The sequence below is a fragment of the Rhipicephalus microplus genome, chromosome 8 (genome assembly GCF_043290135.1).
Source record: "Rhipicephalus microplus isolate Deutch F79 chromosome 8, USDA_Rmic, whole genome shotgun sequence".
In the NCBI taxonomy this organism is placed as follows: Eukaryota; Metazoa; Arthropoda; class Arachnida; order Ixodida; family Ixodidae; genus Rhipicephalus; species Rhipicephalus microplus.
Genome location: NC_134707.1, coordinates 81116452 through 81128724, shown reverse-complemented (window position 1 = coordinate 81128724; position 12273 = coordinate 81116452). Strand labels below are relative to the sequence as shown.

At 45.3% G+C, this 12273-nt stretch overlaps 27 non-coding genes across 27 annotated transcripts; all 27 read right to left on the bottom strand.

Annotated features, from left to right (window-relative positions):
- Positions 1-26: 26 nt before the first annotated feature.
- TRNAI-UAU (transfer RNA isoleucine (anticodon UAU)) lies at positions 27-118 on the bottom strand. Its single transcript is given in 2 exon segments — positions 27-62; positions 81-118. It is a non-coding gene; the product is annotated as a tRNA-Ile (tRNA).
- A 613-nt stretch (positions 119-731) lies between these two features.
- On the bottom strand, positions 732-823 carry TRNAI-UAU (transfer RNA isoleucine (anticodon UAU)). The gene is given in 2 exon segments: positions 732-767; positions 786-823. It is a non-coding gene; the product is annotated as a tRNA-Ile (tRNA).
- A 143-nt stretch (positions 824-966) lies between these two features.
- On the bottom strand, positions 967-1058 carry TRNAI-UAU (transfer RNA isoleucine (anticodon UAU)). Its single transcript is given in 2 exon segments — positions 967-1002; positions 1021-1058. It is a non-coding gene; the product is annotated as a tRNA-Ile (tRNA).
- A 143-nt stretch (positions 1059-1201) lies between these two features.
- TRNAI-UAU (transfer RNA isoleucine (anticodon UAU)) lies at positions 1202-1293 on the bottom strand. Its single transcript is given in 2 exon segments — positions 1202-1237; positions 1256-1293. It is a non-coding gene; the product is annotated as a tRNA-Ile (tRNA).
- Positions 1294-1436: 143 nt separating this feature from the next.
- Positions 1437-1528, bottom strand: TRNAI-UAU (transfer RNA isoleucine (anticodon UAU)). The gene is given in 2 exon segments: positions 1437-1472; positions 1491-1528. It is a non-coding gene; the product is annotated as a tRNA-Ile (tRNA).
- Positions 1529-1671: 143 nt separating this feature from the next.
- On the bottom strand, positions 1672-1763 carry TRNAI-UAU (transfer RNA isoleucine (anticodon UAU)). The gene is given in 2 exon segments: positions 1672-1707; positions 1726-1763. It is a non-coding gene; the product is annotated as a tRNA-Ile (tRNA).
- Positions 1764-2375: 612 nt separating this feature from the next.
- Positions 2376-2467, bottom strand: TRNAI-UAU (transfer RNA isoleucine (anticodon UAU)). The gene is given in 2 exon segments: positions 2376-2411; positions 2430-2467. It is a non-coding gene; the product is annotated as a tRNA-Ile (tRNA).
- A 143-nt stretch (positions 2468-2610) lies between these two features.
- Positions 2611-2702, bottom strand: TRNAK-UUU (transfer RNA lysine (anticodon UUU)). Its single transcript is given in 2 exon segments — positions 2611-2646; positions 2665-2702. It is a non-coding gene; the product is annotated as a tRNA-Lys (tRNA).
- Positions 2703-2844: 142 nt separating this feature from the next.
- On the bottom strand, positions 2845-2936 carry TRNAI-UAU (transfer RNA isoleucine (anticodon UAU)). Its single transcript is given in 2 exon segments — positions 2845-2880; positions 2899-2936. It is a non-coding gene; the product is annotated as a tRNA-Ile (tRNA).
- Positions 2937-3313: 377 nt separating this feature from the next.
- Positions 3314-3405, bottom strand: TRNAI-UAU (transfer RNA isoleucine (anticodon UAU)). Its single transcript is given in 2 exon segments — positions 3314-3349; positions 3368-3405. It is a non-coding gene; the product is annotated as a tRNA-Ile (tRNA).
- Positions 3406-3548: 143 nt separating this feature from the next.
- TRNAI-UAU (transfer RNA isoleucine (anticodon UAU)) lies at positions 3549-3640 on the bottom strand. Its single transcript is given in 2 exon segments — positions 3549-3584; positions 3603-3640. It is a non-coding gene; the product is annotated as a tRNA-Ile (tRNA).
- A 378-nt stretch (positions 3641-4018) lies between these two features.
- Positions 4019-4110, bottom strand: TRNAI-UAU (transfer RNA isoleucine (anticodon UAU)). The gene is given in 2 exon segments: positions 4019-4054; positions 4073-4110. It is a non-coding gene; the product is annotated as a tRNA-Ile (tRNA).
- A 143-nt stretch (positions 4111-4253) lies between these two features.
- TRNAI-UAU (transfer RNA isoleucine (anticodon UAU)) lies at positions 4254-4345 on the bottom strand. Its single transcript is given in 2 exon segments — positions 4254-4289; positions 4308-4345. It is a non-coding gene; the product is annotated as a tRNA-Ile (tRNA).
- A 378-nt stretch (positions 4346-4723) lies between these two features.
- TRNAI-UAU (transfer RNA isoleucine (anticodon UAU)) lies at positions 4724-4815 on the bottom strand. The gene is given in 2 exon segments: positions 4724-4759; positions 4778-4815. It is a non-coding gene; the product is annotated as a tRNA-Ile (tRNA).
- A 143-nt stretch (positions 4816-4958) lies between these two features.
- On the bottom strand, positions 4959-5050 carry TRNAI-UAU (transfer RNA isoleucine (anticodon UAU)). The gene is given in 2 exon segments: positions 4959-4994; positions 5013-5050. It is a non-coding gene; the product is annotated as a tRNA-Ile (tRNA).
- A 143-nt stretch (positions 5051-5193) lies between these two features.
- On the bottom strand, positions 5194-5285 carry TRNAI-UAU (transfer RNA isoleucine (anticodon UAU)). Its single transcript is given in 2 exon segments — positions 5194-5229; positions 5248-5285. It is a non-coding gene; the product is annotated as a tRNA-Ile (tRNA).
- Positions 5286-6366: 1081 nt separating this feature from the next.
- On the bottom strand, positions 6367-6458 carry TRNAI-UAU (transfer RNA isoleucine (anticodon UAU)). Its single transcript is given in 2 exon segments — positions 6367-6402; positions 6421-6458. It is a non-coding gene; the product is annotated as a tRNA-Ile (tRNA).
- A 377-nt stretch (positions 6459-6835) lies between these two features.
- On the bottom strand, positions 6836-6927 carry TRNAI-UAU (transfer RNA isoleucine (anticodon UAU)). The gene is given in 2 exon segments: positions 6836-6871; positions 6890-6927. It is a non-coding gene; the product is annotated as a tRNA-Ile (tRNA).
- Positions 6928-7773: 846 nt separating this feature from the next.
- Positions 7774-7865, bottom strand: TRNAI-UAU (transfer RNA isoleucine (anticodon UAU)). Its single transcript is given in 2 exon segments — positions 7774-7809; positions 7828-7865. It is a non-coding gene; the product is annotated as a tRNA-Ile (tRNA).
- Positions 7866-8714: 849 nt separating this feature from the next.
- Positions 8715-8806, bottom strand: TRNAI-UAU (transfer RNA isoleucine (anticodon UAU)). The gene is given in 2 exon segments: positions 8715-8750; positions 8769-8806. It is a non-coding gene; the product is annotated as a tRNA-Ile (tRNA).
- A 377-nt stretch (positions 8807-9183) lies between these two features.
- Positions 9184-9275, bottom strand: TRNAI-UAU (transfer RNA isoleucine (anticodon UAU)). Its single transcript is given in 2 exon segments — positions 9184-9219; positions 9238-9275. It is a non-coding gene; the product is annotated as a tRNA-Ile (tRNA).
- Positions 9276-9418: 143 nt separating this feature from the next.
- TRNAK-UUU (transfer RNA lysine (anticodon UUU)) lies at positions 9419-9510 on the bottom strand. Its single transcript is given in 2 exon segments — positions 9419-9454; positions 9473-9510. It is a non-coding gene; the product is annotated as a tRNA-Lys (tRNA).
- Positions 9511-9652: 142 nt separating this feature from the next.
- Positions 9653-9744, bottom strand: TRNAI-UAU (transfer RNA isoleucine (anticodon UAU)). The gene is given in 2 exon segments: positions 9653-9688; positions 9707-9744. It is a non-coding gene; the product is annotated as a tRNA-Ile (tRNA).
- Positions 9745-9887: 143 nt separating this feature from the next.
- Positions 9888-9979, bottom strand: TRNAI-UAU (transfer RNA isoleucine (anticodon UAU)). Its single transcript is given in 2 exon segments — positions 9888-9923; positions 9942-9979. It is a non-coding gene; the product is annotated as a tRNA-Ile (tRNA).
- A 611-nt stretch (positions 9980-10590) lies between these two features.
- TRNAI-UAU (transfer RNA isoleucine (anticodon UAU)) lies at positions 10591-10682 on the bottom strand. The gene is given in 2 exon segments: positions 10591-10626; positions 10645-10682. It is a non-coding gene; the product is annotated as a tRNA-Ile (tRNA).
- Positions 10683-11295: 613 nt separating this feature from the next.
- Positions 11296-11387, bottom strand: TRNAI-UAU (transfer RNA isoleucine (anticodon UAU)). Its single transcript is given in 2 exon segments — positions 11296-11331; positions 11350-11387. It is a non-coding gene; the product is annotated as a tRNA-Ile (tRNA).
- A 378-nt stretch (positions 11388-11765) lies between these two features.
- Positions 11766-11857, bottom strand: TRNAI-UAU (transfer RNA isoleucine (anticodon UAU)). Its single transcript is given in 2 exon segments — positions 11766-11801; positions 11820-11857. It is a non-coding gene; the product is annotated as a tRNA-Ile (tRNA).
- Between the last annotated feature and the right edge of the window lie 416 nt (positions 11858-12273).

The window sequence follows — 12273 nt, the reverse complement described above, 5'->3', positions numbered from 1 at the left end:
AAATATAAAAACTAATAAAAATTTCAATCCCCAGGGGAGGCTCGAACTCACAACCCCGGCATAGCTCACGAGAACTGTCGTATAAGTACCGTGCGCTAACCAATTGCGCCACTGGGGAACACGGTTGCACATAAGAGTGTTTCCTTTAGGACTGTTCTCTACACACAACTCCAGTAAACAAATGTTTTCGGGCCAAGCTGTCGCCAGCATTGAGTATACAATTAACCTCATGACAAAATATGAAAACTAATAAATATTTCATTCCCCAGGTGAGGCTTGAACTCAAAACCCCGACATAGCTCACGAGAACTCTCGTATAAGTACCGTGCGCTAACCAATTGCGCCACTGGGGAACATGGTTGCACGTAAGAGTGTTTCCTTTAGGACTGTTGTCTACACACACCTCCAGTAAACAAGTGTTTTCGAGTCAGGCAGTCGTCAGCATTTAGTATGCAATTAACCTCATGACTAAATATGAAATCTAATAAAAATTTGATTCCATAGGTGAGGGACGAACTCACAACCCCGGCATAGCTCACGAGAACTGTCGTATAAGTACCGTGTGCTAACTAATTGCGCCACTGGGGAACACGGTCGCACGTAGGAGTCTTTCCTTTAGGACTGTTGTCTACACACAACTCCAGTAAACAAATGTTTTCGAGCCAGGCAGTCGCCAGCATTGAGTATACAATTAACCTCATGACTAAATATGAAAACTAATAAAAATTTCATTCCCCAGGTGAGGCTCGAACTCACAACCCCGGCATAGCTCACGAGAACTGTCGTATAAGTACCGTGCGCTAACCAATTGCGCCACTGGAGAACGCGGTTGCACGTAAGAGTGTTTCCTTTAGGACTGTTGTCTACACACAACTCCAGTAAACAAATGTTTTCGAGCCAGGCAGTCGCCAGCATTGAGTATACAATTAACCTCATGACTAAATATGAAAACTAATAAAAATTTCATTCCCCAGGTGAGGCTCGAACTCACAACCCCGGCATAGCTCACGAGAACTGTCGTATAAGTACCGTGCACTAACCAATTGCGCCACTGGAGAACGCGGTTGCACGTAAGAGTGTTTCCTTTAGGACTGTTGTCTACACACACCTCCGGTAAACAAATGTTTTCGAGCCAGGCAGTCGCCAGCATTGAGTATACAATTAACCTCATGACTAAATATGAAAACTAATAAAAATTTCATTCCCCAGGTGAGGCTCGAACTCACAACCCCGGCATAGCTCACGAGAACTGTCGTATAAGTACCGTGCGCTAACCAATTGCGCCACTGGAGAACGCGGTTGCACGTAAGAGTGTTTCCTTTAGGACTGTTGTCTACACACAACTCCAGTAAACAAATGTTTTCGAGCCAGGCAGTCGCCAGCATTGAGTATACAATTAACCTCATGACTAAATATGAAAACTAATAAAAATTTCATTCCCCAGGTGAGGCTCGAACTCACAACCCCGGCATAGCTCACGAGAACTGTCGTATAAGTACCGTGCACTAACCAATTGCGCCACTGGAGAACGCGGTTGCACGTAAGAGTGTTTCCTTTAGGACTGTTGTCTACACACACCTCCGGTAAACAAATGTTTTCGAGCCAGGTAGTCGCCAGCATTGAGTATACAATTAACCTCATGTAAAAATATGAAAACTAATAAAAACTTCATTCCCCAGGTGAGGCTCGAACTCACAACCCCGGCATAGCTCACGAGAACTGTCGTATAAGTACCGTGCGCTAACCAATTGCGCCACTGGGGAACACGGTTGCTTGTAAAAGTGTTTCCTTTAGGACTGTTGTCTACACACAACTCCAGTAAACAAATGTTTTCAGGCTAGGCAGTTGCCAGCATTGAGTATACAATTACCTCATGGCTAAATATGAAAACTAATAAAAATTTCACTCCCCAGGCGAGGCTCAAACTCACTACCCCGGCATAGCTCACAAGAACCGTCGTGTAAGTACCGTGCGCTAACCAATTGCGCCACTGCGGAACACGGTCGCACGTAGGAGTCTTTCCTTTAGGACTGTTACCTGCGCAAAACTCCAGTAAACAAATTTTTTCGAGCCAGGCAGTCGCCAGCATTGAGTATACAATTAACCTCATGACTAAATATGAAAACTAATAAAAATTTCATTCCACTGGCAAGTCTCGAACTCACAACCTCGGCATAGCTCACAAGAACTGTCGTGTAAGTACCGTGCGCTAACCAATTGCGCCACTGCGGAACACGGTCGCACGTAGGAGTCTTTCCTTTAGGACTGTTGTCTGCGCAAAACTTCAGTAAACACATTTTTTCGAGCCAGGCAGTCGCCAGCATTGAGTATACAATTAACCTCATGACTAAATATGAAAACTAATAAAAATTTCATTCCACAGGCGAGTCTCGAACTCACAACCTCGGCATAGCTGACGAGAACTGTCGTATAAGTACCGTGCGCTAACCAATTGCGCCACTGGGGAACACGTTTGCACGTAAGAGGGTTTCCTTTACGACTGTTGTCTCCACACAACTCCAGTAAACAAATGTTTCCGAACCAGGCAGTCGCCAGCATTGAGTATACAATTAACCTCAAGCCTAAATATGAAAACTAATGAAAATTCCATTCCCCAGGTGAGGCTCAAACTCACAACCCCGGCATAGCTCACGAGAACTTACGTAAAGGTACCGTGCGCTAACCGATTGCGCCACTGGGGACACGGTCACACGTAGGAGTCTTTCCTTTAGGACTGTTGTCTGCGCAAAACTCCAGTAAACAAACGTTTTCGAGCCAGGCAGTCGCCAGCATTCAGTATACAATGAACCTCACGACTAAATATGAAAACTAATAAAAATTTCATTCCCCAGGTGAGGCTCGAACTCACAACCCCGGCATAACTCACGAGAACTGTCGTATAAGTACCGTGCGCTAACCAATTGTGCCACTGGGGAAGACGGTCGCACGTAGGAGTCTTTCCTTTAGGACTGTTGTGTACACACAACTCCAGTAAACAAATGTTTTCAGGCTAGGCAGTCACCAGCATTGAGTATACAATTAAACGCATGACTTAATAGGGAAACTGATAAAAATGTCATTCCCCAGGTGAGGCTCGAACTCTCAACCCCCGCATAGCTCACGAGAACTGTCGCATAAGTACCGTGCGCTAACCAATTACGCCACTGGGGAACAAGGTCGCACGTAGGAGTCTTTCCTTCAGGACTGTTGTGTACACACAACTCCAGTAAACAAATGTTTCGAGCCAGGCAGTCACCAGCATTGAGTATACAATTAACCTCATGACTAATAATGAAAACTAATAAAAATTTCATTTCCCAGGTGAGGCTCGAACTCACAACCCCGGCATAGCTCACGAGAACTGTCGTATAAGTACCGTGCGCTAACCAATTGCGCCACTGGGGAAGACGGTCGCACGTAAGAGTGTTTCCTTTAGGACTGTTGTCTACACACACCCCCAGTAAACAAATGTTTTCGAGCCAGGCAGTCGCCAGCATTGAGTATACAATTAACCTCATGACTAAATATGAAAACTAATAAAAATTTCATTCCCCAGGTGAGTCTCGAACTCACAACCCCGGCATAGCTGACGAGAACTGTTGTATAGGTACCGTGCGCTAACCGATTGCGCCACTGGGGAACACGGTCGCACGTAGGAGTCTTTTCTTTAGGACTGTTGTCTCCACACAACTCCAGTAAACAATAGTTTTCGAGCTAGGCAGTCGCCAGCATTGAGTATACAATTAACCTCATGGCTAAATATGAAAACTAATAAAAATTTCACTTCCCAGGTGAGGCTCAAACTCACAAACCCGGCATAGCTCACGAGAACTGTCGTATAAGTACCGTGCACTAACTAATTGCGCCACTGGGGAACACGGTCGCACGTAGGAGTCTTTTCTTTAGGACTGTTGTCTACACACAACTCCAGTAAACAAATGTTTTCGGGCCAGGCTGTCGCCAGCATTGAGTATACAATTAACCTCATGACTAAATATGAAAACTAATTAAAATTTCAATCCCCAGGGGAGGCTCGAACTCACAACCCCGGCATAGCTCACGAGAACTGTCGTATAAGTACCGTGCGCTAACCAATTGCGCCACTGGGGAACACGGTTGCACATAAGAGTGTTTCCTTTAGGACTGTTCTCTACACACAACTCCAGTAAACAAATGTTTTCGGGCCAAGCTGTCGCCAGCATTGAGTATACAATTAACCTCATGACTAAATATGAAAACTAATAAATATTTCATTCCCCAGGTGAGGCTTGAACTCAAAACCCCGGCATAGCTCACGAGAACTCTCGTATAAGTACCGTGCGCTAACCAATTGCGCCACTGGGGAACATGGTTGCACGTAAGAGTGTTTCCTTTAGGACTGTTGTCTACACACACCTCCAGTAAACAAATGTTTTCGAGTCAGGCAGTCGTCAGCATTTAGTATACAATTAACCTCATGACTAAATATGAAATCTAATAAAAATTTGATTCCATAGGTGAGGGACGAACTCACAACCCCGGCATAGCTCACGAGAACTGTCGTATAAGTACCGTGTGCTAACTAATATCGCTACTGGGGAACACGGTCGCACGTAGGAGTCTTTCCTTTAGGACTATTGTCTACACACAACTACAGTAAACAAATGTTTTCGAGCCAGGCAGTCGCCAGCATTGAGTATACAATTAACCTCATGACTAAATATGAAAACTAATAAAAATTTCATTCCCCAGGTGAGGCTCGAACTCACAACCCCGGCATAGCTCACGAGAACTGTCGTATAAGTACCGTGCGCTAACCAATTGCGCCACTGGAGAACGCGGTTGCACGTAAGAGTGTTTCCTTTAGGACTGTTGTCTACACACAACTCCAGTAAACAAATGTTTTCGAGCCAGGCAGTCGCCAGCATTGAGTATACAAATAACCTCATGACTAAATATGAAAACTAATAAAAATTTCATTCCCCAGGTGAGGCTCGAACTCACAACCCCGGCATAGCTCACGAGAACTGTCGTATAAGTACCGTGCACTAACCAATTGCGCCACTGGAGAACGCGGTTGCACGTAAGAGTGTTTCCTTTAAGACTGTTGTCTACACACACCTCCGGTAAACAAATGTTTTCGAGCCAGGCAGTCGCCAGCATTGAGTATACAATTAACCTCATGTAAAAATATGAAAACTAATAAAAACTTCATTCCCCAGGTGAGGCTCGAACTCACAACCCCGGCATAGCTCACGAGAACTGTCGTATAAGTACCGTGCGCTAACCAATTGCACCACTGGGGAACACGGTTGCTTGTAAAAGTGTTTCCTTTAGGACTGTTGTCTACACACAACTCCAGTAAACAAATGTTTTCAGGCTAGGCAGTTGCCAGAATTGAGTATACAATTACCTCATGGCTAAATATGAAAACTAATAAAAATTTCACTCCCCAGGCGAGGCTCAAACTCACTACCCCGGCATAGCTCACAAGAACCGTCGTGTAAGTACCGTGCGCTAACCAATTGCGCCACTGCGGAACACGGTCGCACGTAGGAGTCTTTCCTTTAGGACTGTTGTCTGCGCAAAACTCCAGTAAACAAATTTTTTCGAGCCAGGCAGTCGCCAGCATTGAGTATACAATTAACCTCATGACTAAATATGAAAACTAATAAAAATTTCATTCCACTGGCGAGTCTCGAACTCACAACCTCGGCATAGCTCACAAGAACTGTCGTGTAAGTACCGTGCGCTAACCAATTGCGCCACTGCGGAACACGGTCGCACGTAGGAGTCTTTCCTTTAGGACTGTTGTCTGCGCAAAACTTCAGTAAACAAATTTTTTCGAGCCAGGCAGTCGCCAGCATTGAGTATACAATTAACCTCATGACTAAATATGAAAACTAATAAAAATTTCATTCCACAGGCGAGTCTCGAACTCACAACCTCGGCATAGCTGACGAGAACTGTCGTATAAGTACCGTGCGCTAACCAATTGCGCCACTGGAGAACACGTTTGCACGTAAGAGGGTTTCCTTTACGACTGTTGTCTCCACACAACTCCAGTAAACAAATGTTTCCGAACCAGGCAGTCGCCAGCATTGAGTATACAATTAACCTCAAGCCTAAATATGAAAACTAATGAAAATTCCATTCCCCAGTTGAGGCTCAAACTCACAACCCCGGCATAGCTCACGAGAACTTACGTAAAGGTACCGTGCGCTAACCGATTGCGCCACTGGGGACACGGTCACACGTAGGAGTCTTTCCTTTAGGACTGTTGTCTGCGCAAAACTCCAGTAAACAAACGTTTTCGAGCCAGGCAGTCGCCAGCATTCAGTATACAATGAACCTCACGACTAAATATGAAAACTAATAAAAATTTCATTCCCCAGGTGAGGCTCGAACTCACAACCCCGGCATAGCTCACGAGAACTGTCGTATAAGTACCGTGCGCTAACCAATTGTGCCACTGGGGAAGACGGTCGCACGTAGGAGTCTTTCCTTTAGGACTGTTGTGTACACACAACTCCAGTAAACAAATGTTTTCAGGCTAGGCAGTCACCAGCATTGAGTATACAATTAAACGCATGACTTAATAGGAAAACTGATAAAAATGTCATTCCCCAGGTGAGGCTCGAACTCTCAACCCCCGCATAGCTCACGAGAACTGTCGCATAAGTACCGTGCGCTAACCAATTACGCCACTGGGGAACAAGGTCGCACGTAGGAGTCTTTCCTTCAGGACTGTTGTGTACACACAACTCCAGTAAACAAATGTTTCGAGCCAGGCAGTCACCAGCATTGAGTATACAATTAACCTCATGACTAATAATGAAAACTAATAAAAATTTCATTCCCCAGGTGAGGCTCGAAATCACAACCCCGGCATTGCTCACGAGAACTGTCGTATAAGTACCGTGCGCTCACCAATTGCGCCACTGGGGAACACGGTTGCACGTAAGAGTGTTTCCTTTAGGACTGTTCTCTACACACACCTCCAGTAAACAAATGTTTTCGAGCCAGGCAGTCGCAGGCATTGAGTATACAATTAACCTCATGACTAAATATGAAAACCAATAAAATTTTCATTCCCCAGGTGAGGCTCGAACTCACAATGTTGCATAGCTCACGAGAACTGTCGTATAAGTACCGTGCGCTAACCAATTGCGCCACTGGGGAACACGGCTGCACGTAAGAGTGTTTCCTTTAGGACTGTTGTCTACACACACCTCCAGTAAACAAATGTTTTCGAGCCAGGCAGTCGCCAGCATTGAGTATACAATTAACCTCATGACTAAATATGAAAACTAATAAAAATTTCATTCCCCAGGTGAGTCTCGAACTCACAACCCCGCATAGCTGACGAGAACTGTTGTATAGGTACCGTGCGCTAACCGATTGCGCCACTGGGGAACACGGTTGCAAATAGGAGTCTTTCCTTGAGGACTGTTGTCTGCGCAAGACTCCAGTAAACAAATGTTTTCGAGCCAGGCAGTCGCCAGCATTGAGTATACAATTAACCTCATGACTAAATATGAAACCTAATAAAATTTTCATTCCACAAGTGAGTCTCGAACTCACAACCCCGGCATAGCTGACGAGAACGGTTGTATAAGTACCGTGCGCTAACCGATTGCGCCACTGGGGAACACGGTCGCACGTAGGAGTCTTTTCTTTAGGACTGTTGTCTCCACACAACTCCAGTAAACAAATGTTTCCGGGCCAGGCTGTCGCCAGCATTGAGTATACAATTAACCTCATGACTAAATATGAAAACTAATAAAAATTTCATTCCCCAGGGGAGGCTCGAACTCACAACCCCGGCATAGCTCACGAGAACTGTCGTATAAGTACCGTGCGCTAACCAATTGCGCCACTGGGGAACACGGTTGCACATAAGAGTGTTTCCTTTAGGACTGTTGTCTACACACAACTCCAGTAAACAAATGTTTTCGGGCCAAGCTGTCGCCAGCATTGAGTATACAATTAACCTCATGGCTAAATATGAAAACTAATAAAAATTTCATTCCCCAGGTGATGCTTGAACTCAAAACCCCGGCATAGCTCACGAGAACTGTCGTACAAGTACCGTGCGCTAACCAATTGCGCCACTGGGGAACATGGTTGCACGTAAGAGTGTTTCCTTTAGGACTGTTCTCTACACACACCTCCAGTAAACAAATGTTTTCGAGTCAGGCAGTCGTCAGCATTTAGTATACAATTAACCTCATGACTAAATATGAAATCTAATAAAAATTTGATTCCATAGGTGAGGCTCGATCTCACAACCCCGGCATAGCTCACGAGAACTGTCGTATAAGTACCGTGTGCTAACTAATTGCGCCACTGGGGAACACGGTCGCACGTAGGAGTCTTTCCTTTAGGACTGTTGTCTACACACAACTCCAGTAAACAAATGTTTTCGAGCCAGGCAGTCGCCAGCATTGAGTATACAATTAACCTCATGACTAAATATGAAAACTAATAAAAATTTCAGTCCCCAGGTGAGGCTCAAACTCACAACCCCGGCATAGCTCACGAGAACTGTCGTATAAGTACCGTGCGCTAACCAATTACGCCACTGGAGAACGCGGTTTGCACGTAAGAGTGTTTCCTTTAGGACTGTTGTCTACACACACCTCCGGTAAACAAATGTTTTCGAGCCAGGCAGTCGCCAGCATTGAGTATACAATTAACCTCATGTAAAAATATGAAAACTAATAAAAACTTCATTCCCCAGGTGAGGCTCGAACTCACAACCCCGGCATAGCTCACGAGAACTGTCGTATAAGTACCGTGCGCTAACCAATTGCGCCACTGGGGAACACGGTTGCTTGTAAAAGTGTTTCCTTTAGGACTGTTGTCTACACACAACTCCAGTAAACAAATGTTTTCAGGCTAGGCAGTTGCCAGCATTGAGTATACAATTACCTCATGGCTAAATATGAAAACTAATAAAAATTTCACTCCCCAGGCGAGGCTCAAACTCACAACCCCGGCATAGCTCACAAGAACTGTCGTGTAAGTACCGTGCGCTAACCAATTGCGCCACTGCGGAACACGGTCGCACGTAGGAGTCTTTCCTTTAGGACTGTTGTCTGCGCAAACCTCCAGTAAACAAATTTTTTCGAGCCAGGCAGTCGCCAGCATTGAGTATACAATTAACCTCATGACTAAATATGAAAACTAATAAAAATTTCATTCCACAGGCGAGTCTCGAACTCACAACCTCGGCATAGCTGACGAGAACTGTCGTATAAGTACCGTGCGCTAACCAATTGCGCCACTGGGGAACACGGTCGCACGTAGGAGTCTTTTCTTTAGGACTGTTGTCTACACACAACTCCAGTAAACAAATGTTTCCGAACCAGGCAGTCGCCAGCATTGAGTATACAATTAACCTCAAGCCTAAATATGAAAACTAATGAAAATTCCATTCCCCAGGTGAGGCTCAAACTCACAACCCCGGCATAGCTCACGAGAACTTACGTAAAGGTACCGTGCGCTAACCGATTGCGCCACTGGGGACACGGTCACACGTAGGAGTCTTTCCTTTAGGACTGTTGTCTGCGCAAAACTCCAGTAAACAAACGTTTTCGAGCCAGGCAGTCGCCAGCATTCAGTATACAATGAACCTCACGACTAAATATGAAAACTAATAAAAATTTCATTCCCCAGGTGAGGCTCGAACTCACAACCCCGGCATAGCTCACGAGAACTGTCGTATAAGTACCGTGCGCTAACCAATTGCGCCACTGGGGAAGACGGTCGCACGTAAGAGTGTTTCCTTTAGGACTGTTGTCTACACACACCTCCAGTAAACAAATATTTTCGAGCCAGGCAGTCGCCAGCATTGAGTATACAATTAACCTCATGACTAAATATGAAAACTAATAAAAATTTCATTCCCCAGGTGAGTCTCGAACTCACAACCCCGGCATAGCTGACGAGAACTGTTGTATAGGTACCGTGCGCTAACCGATTGCGCCACTGGGGAACACGGTCGCACGTAGGAGTCTTTTCTTTAGGACTGTTGTCTCCACACAACTCCAGTAAACAATATGATTTGTGGGGTTTAACGTCCCGAAACCACCATTTGATTATGAGAGACGCCGTAGTGGAGGGCTCCGGAAATTTTGACCACCTGGGGTTCTTTAACGTGCACCCAAATCTGAGTACACGGGCCTACAACATTTCCGCCTCCATCGGAAATGCAGCCGCCGCAGCCGGGAATCGAACCCGCGACCTGCGGGTCAGCAGCCGAGTACCTTAGCCAACTCCAGTAAACAATAATAGTTTTCGAGCTAGGCAGTCGCCAGCATTGAGTATACAATTAACCTCATGGCTAAATATGAAAACTAATAAAAATTTCACTTCCCAGGTGAGGCTCAAACTCACAAACCCGGCATAGCTCACGAGAACTGTCGTATAAGTACCGTGCACTAACTAATTGCGCCACTGGAGAACACGGTCGCACGTAGGAGTCTTTTCTTTAGGACTGTTGTCTACACACAACTCCAGTAAACAAATGTTTTCGGGCCAGGCTGTCGCCAGCATTGAGTATACAATTAACCTCATGAGTAAATATAAAAACTAATAAAAATTTCAATCCCCAGGGGAGGCTCGAACTCACAACCCCGGCATAGCTCACGAGAACTGTCGTATAAGTACCGTGCGCTAACCAATTGCGCCACTGGGGAACACGGTTGCACATAAGAGTGTTTCCTTTAGGACTGTTCTCTACACACAACTCCAGTAAACAAATGTTTTCGGGCCAAGCTGTCGCCAGCATTGAGTATACAATTAACATCATGACAAAATATGAAAACTAATAAATATTTCATTCCCCAGGTGAGGCTTGAACTCAAAACCCCGACATAGCTCACGAGAACTCTCGTATAAGTACCGTGCGCTAACCAATTGCGCCACTGGGGAACATGGTTGCACGTAAGAGTGTTTCCTTTAGGACTGTTGTCTACACACACCTCCAGTAAACAAGTGTTTTCGAGTCAGGCAGTCGTCAGCATTTAGTATGCAATTAACCTCATGACTAAATATGAAATCTAATAAAAATTTGATTCCATAGGTGAGGGACGAACTCACAACCCCGGCATAGCTCACGAGAACTGTCGTATAAGTACCGTGTGCTAACTAATTGCGCCACTGGGGAACACGGTCGCACGTAGGAGTCTTTCCTTTAGGACTGTTGTCTACACACAACTCCAGTAAACAAATGTTTTCGAGCCAGGCAGTCGCCAGCATTGAGTATACAATTAACCTCATGACTAAATATGAAAACTAATAAAAATTTCATTCCCCAGGTGAGGCTCGAACTCACAACCCCGGCATAGCTCACGAGAACTGTCGTATAAGTACCGTGCGCTAACCAATTGCGCCACTGGAGAACGCGGTTGCACGTAAGAGTGTTTCCTTTAGGACTGTTGTCTACACACAACTCCAGTAAACAAATGTTTTCGAGCCAGGCAGTCGCCAGCATTGAGTATACAATTAACCTCATGACTAAATATGAAAACTAATAAAAATTTCATTCCCCAGCTGAGGCTCGAACTCACAACCCCGGCATAGCTCACGAGAACTGTCGTATAAGTACCGTGCACTAACCAATTGCGCCACTGGAGAACGCGGTTGCACGTAAGAGTGTTTCCTTTAGGACTGTTGTCTACACACACCTCCGGTAAACAAATGTTTTCGAGCCAGGCAGTCGCCAGCATTGAGTATACAATTAACCTCATGTAAAAATATGAAAACTAATAAAAACTTCATTCCCCAGGTGAGGCTCGAACTCACAACCCCGGCATAGCTCACGAGAACTGTCGTATAAGTACCGTGCGCTAACCAATTGCGCCACTGGGGAACACGGTTGCTTGTAAAAGTGTTTCCTTTAGGACTGTTGTCTACACACAACTCCAGTAAACAAATGTTTTCAGGCTAGGCAGTTGCCAGCATTGAGTATACAATTACCTCATGGCTAAATATGAAAACTAATAAAAATTTCACTCCCCAGGCGAGGCTCAAACTCACTACCCCGGCATAGCTCACAAGAACCGTCGTGTAAGTACCGTGCGCTAACCAATTGCGCCACTGCGGAACACGGTCGCACGTAGGAGTCTTTCCTTTAGGACTGTTACCTGCGCAAAACTCCAGTAAACAAATTTTTTCGAGCCAGGCAGTCGCCAGCATTGAGTATACAATTAACCTCATGACTAAATATGAAAACTAATAAAAATTTCATTCCACTGGCAAGTCTCGAACTCACAACCTCGGCATAGC